Source organism: Otolemur garnettii, unplaced genomic scaffold, assembly GCF_000181295.1.
Source record: "Otolemur garnettii isolate 467f Iridium unplaced genomic scaffold, OtoGar3 scaffold00035, whole genome shotgun sequence".
Taxonomy (NCBI): Eukaryota; Metazoa; Chordata; class Mammalia; order Primates; family Galagidae; genus Otolemur; species Otolemur garnettii.
Window position 1 is genome coordinate 775,084 of NW_003852430.1, and position 4,552 is coordinate 779,635.

At 41.5% G+C, this 4,552-nt stretch overlaps 1 protein-coding gene and 1 pseudogene across 1 annotated transcript in view; one reads left to right on the plus strand and one right to left on the minus strand.

Annotated features, from left to right (window-relative positions):
- The window catches only part of PKHD1 (PKHD1, fibrocystin/polyductin), a 435,622-nt gene that overhangs the window by 249,986 nt on the left and 181,084 nt on the right, over positions 1-4,552 (minus strand). The gene's annotated exons all lie outside the window — the stretch shown is intronic.
- Positions 3,638-4,552, plus strand: part of LOC105886961 — a 1,514-nt pseudogene continuing 599 nt past the window's right edge.

The following is a 4,552-nucleotide window of genomic DNA, read 5'->3' on the forward strand; positions in this document are numbered from 1 at the left end:
TAGAGGGGGAAATTTGAAATAAAAAGAAAAGGAAAAAATATCCATGAACAAAGCAGTATATATATCTTGCTGAATATTGTCTGGGCAACAGGTGATCTTCTGAGGCATGAGATGCTTATCACAATCCTGATACAGCTGTATGAGATGGAGACTGGAGGCCTCTGCTGACTTCTTTGCCCTCAAACCCAGCAGGGTTGAGAGCCTGAATCTCTCCTCAGCCTGCTTAAAAGATACTTTAAACCAGTGGTTCTCAACCTTCCTAATGCTGCGACACTTTAATACAGTTCCTCATGTTGTGGTGACCCCCAACCATAAAATTATTCTTGTTGCTACTTCTTAACTGTAATTTTGCTACTGTTATGAATCATAATATAGATATCTGATGTGCAGGAGACCCCAAAGGGGTCGCAACCCACAGGTTGAGAACCACCACTTTAAACCATTAACCTTGGCTAAGCAGGGGCTTTCCCAGGAAAGTACTTTTTACTGGGATCTCTCCTGAAATGGCTGCCTACTTATCAGGTGTGCCAAAACTGACCTCAGTCTATGCCCCTGTGGGCCGAGGCTGCAAGGCAGTGGAGAGCTGCTAGACACTGCCAAACACTGAAAGCTCCACTCTTCCCCTCAGTCTCAGTCCTGGCCTTTGGTGCTGTTCACAGTCACTAGATCATTTTCCCATGGTCTCTCAACCCAGACCTCTGCTACCCTGAGCACAGAGCTTACAGGGCAGCTTTCCCACCATGGCTGTGCGCGGCCCATAGCCAAACAACGATAGCTCCATTAGGCCCAGTGGCTGAGTCCTAGATCCTAGAACAATGCTTAAAGTCACCCACAATCTCATTCCAGTTCTCCCAAGGTAATACAACCCAGTGTCCAAGTCAAAACAAAAACAATCCTTGTCTGCGATCTCACTTCTGTTGTAAGTGCAGCCAGGGCAGCCATCACAGCCTCAGACTGAATTAAAACCAAACTCAGACCAAACAAACACAACCACTTACCACTTTTCCCCTGCTTTTGTCCTCATCCTAGGGTACAGAAGTCACTCACTGGCTCCCTGTATCCCCAAAGTGATGTTTCTGGGCAGAGCCCACAAGCCAGAGATGCCTAGAGTCTTCTCACCCCAATCCCACTGCGCCCAGTTGCAAAGAAGCTGTTACTCGGCCACCATCTTGCTCCAAGTCCCAAAAGTGATTTTTTTATATCATTAAATATTAGGTTGAATCAGCATCTTTCGTATATTGAATAGATGCTAACAAGTCAGGGCCATCTCTAAGACTTCATCAACCTTGGAGTGGCCTAACTGCCAGAACAGTAGTTGTCAGCCAGGGATAATTTGTTCTCTACAAAACATTTGGAAAATCTCTGAAAACATTTTTGATTGTCATAACTTGTAGGGTAGAAGATAGACCAGTGACATTGCTATGCAGAGGATAGTCCCCCACAACAAGGTATTTCCTGACCACAAAATGTCAACATTTCCATGGTTGACAAGCCCTGATCTATAATCTACGGTGAAGTTGTGTATTATCAAAATAACCCATGCCCACTTTCCAGCATCTCATCTCCAAATTTTGATGAAAGATCAACCTAAATATAAAAAAATAGTTAATTACAATAAAAATGTTTTATAAAATCTTTACTAGGAGGACACCTAGATGTTTTAAAACAATCAGATCTGGCACTCTCCAAGAAAACATTTATTTGCATTAAATCAGTTATCTAAATTCTTCCCCTATGCATGAACACATGATTCTTCTCAGGAAGAATCACTGTCTCTGAGTTGGCAAATAAAAGTGCCCAAAATATTTCTTCAGCCCTCACAGATACACAAAGAAATACCATAGCTGTTATTCTTGGTTATAATTACACAATTAAAACCTTCCCCAGAAGAGCACATATAAAGTTTCACTTTTCATAAGTATGTCTTTCTGTACCTATGACCCACAAAAAAGGGTCACAGTTATGTAAGAACTGAGGGCCAGAGAAGGGGACTTCTTAAACACAAACAATGAGAAATGTGAACTAGAGGCAGAAAGTGATCATTGTACTTGGACACACCACTCTATTTCATTACCAGTGTAATGCTATTTTGCTACCAAGACTTTATGAGGAGGGAAGAAGTTCCAGCATTTCAAAAATATATTCCAGGGGCTACATCCTTATTCATCATCTTTGCCAAAGCAGGTGCTCAGAGAGCATGCATTTTCCATGAATAAATGGATTTGTTGAATCATCTGCCTGGCTGCCATTAGCATTTATAGATCATCCGGTGATCACATATAAATGCTTTCCTAGTGCATTAATAGTTGGGCAGGAGATTGCAACTCTGGTCCTCTGTTAGCCGATAAGGCTAGCTTTCTTTCTCTCTCTTTCTCTCTCTCCTTTTTTTTTTTTTTTTTTTTTATACAAAGGTACTTGAATAGTCAGATCACATTGCTTCCTAGCCCTTTTTATTCTCAATTCCAATTGGGTATGCCACAAATGATTCACAAGGAAAAACTACATATTTATGCAGGCAGCTGGCAGCTTGCGGGAAAGGGTTTAAGGCAAGCAGGGAATTTTGTGTGGAAATCAATTCTTTGCGGAAGTCAATGTATTATGGACACTCAAGCAAGAGAGATTCCAGAGAGAAATTAACTGCCCAAGTAAGCCAGCTCCTTGAGGTGTACATCTATAGTCACCAGAAAAAAGTGAGTTAACCCTTCAGGCAGCTCTTAAATATGCATTACCTATTCAGTGGGGAGAGCTGGAGAACTGAGGTTGGGCCTTTAAACACAGAATTCCTTACAAAATTGATTCACGAACCAGAACAAATTCCCCTCAAATTAAATGCATGTCTCCAAAGGGCTCTTCTTCAGGGTTTTTCCACGGACTATCCTAAACAGGAGTCTGGTCATAGGAAATTTCCAGCACCTACATAAACACGGGCTACTCTGAAGCTGTGAAAGTGAACAGTCTCTTGCTATTTGAGAGCAAAGACTTGCCTTCCTGGCCAGAGGGAGTGGGTACAGGTTCACATAGGCTAAGTCTTCCAGAAAGATGGGGCCTCTGGACAGGTAACACAGAGCCCTGTAAAAGGATCCGGAGACTCAGACGCTGGGGCTGTTGAGAGAAGACAGCCCAGGCACAGAGTGCTCGAAGAAGCTACAGGTGATGCATGAAAGAACCAACCTGTTTTTGGAAAGCGTGGCAAAGGCCTCACTGAGGAGCCTAGAAAAGAATTCCACAAGGACTCCAGATCAATGACAAGGTCCTGCTCCAGAACCATAGTTATAATTATATTATCTTTAGAAGAATCTGGGTGAAGGGCATATAGTAACTATGTTTCATTTTTACAACTTCTCAGTCTGAAATTATTTTAAAATTTAAAATAAGAAAGGTTGGCATATGTGTAGACATACGTAGGAAAAATGAGAAACTATAGCTAAATGTACCTTTATTTACAAAATATTCGTTACAAAATTTTACAAAATATTTCTCTACATGTTGATATATAAAAATATTACATATATTCATTGCAGAGTGGCGATTCAGTCCTCCAACCTGGCAGCTGCTATTCTTACTGAGCTGCTGCTAGGAAGCCCTATTAGCAAGTTCATAGGGGCCTGAAACCTTCATCATGCCTCATGAGAAAAAAATGGTTGAAGCAGATGACCCAGGAAAATATTTCACTGGTGGGCTTAAGAGAGAAACGATGGGAAAGCCCTTTAAGTATTTGGCAAATATGGACAAATAGTGGAATGCTCTTGATGAAAAACAAAGAAACCAACAAATCAAGAGGATTTGCTTTTTTTAAAAATTTCAGATTAATGTGAGAGTACAATCAGATTACAATGTTAGCATTTGTTAGGAAGAGTCCCTATTGCAGGTGTGTCCTACATGCAGAGAGTATGACATGTACCCTTACATTGTGCCCATTTGCTTTTATCACCTTTGAAAGCTCAACAGATACAAAAGATGCAAACAGTGACATGTGTGAAAAGTCTTTCTATGGAAGAGGCATCAAAGTGGAACACACCTCCAAACCATCATCTGAAAGTGGTAGACGTGGACCACCTCAATCTCCAAGAAGCAGAGGCCCTCCAAGAGGTCTTAAGGGTGAAAGAGAAGGATGTGGGAGAACCATGGCAAATTCCTTTTGGGGAGGACACATGGAAGATAGTGGCTATTCCATTAATTTTAACATGAGTTATTCTGGGGAACCATTCCCAGTAAAAAGAGGATCGTCACCATGAAGTGGGGATATTCCTCCTAAAATATCTGCCCTTTCAGGATATATACAGTTTCAGCAGCAATGGAATGGGAGGAAGAGTTCATATATCACATGGAAGAGATCGTTATGGAGGCCCACCTCAAAGGGAACCCCTGCCCCCTCACAGAGATGTTTCTCTCCAACAGACGATGGATAGTCTACTTAAAATGGCTATTCAAGCAGAGATTACCCAAATTCTCGAGAGACAAGAGATTATGCACCATGATCAAGAGATTATACTTGTCATGATTATGGTCATTCCAGTTCACACGATGACTATGCATCAAGAGGCTACCATGA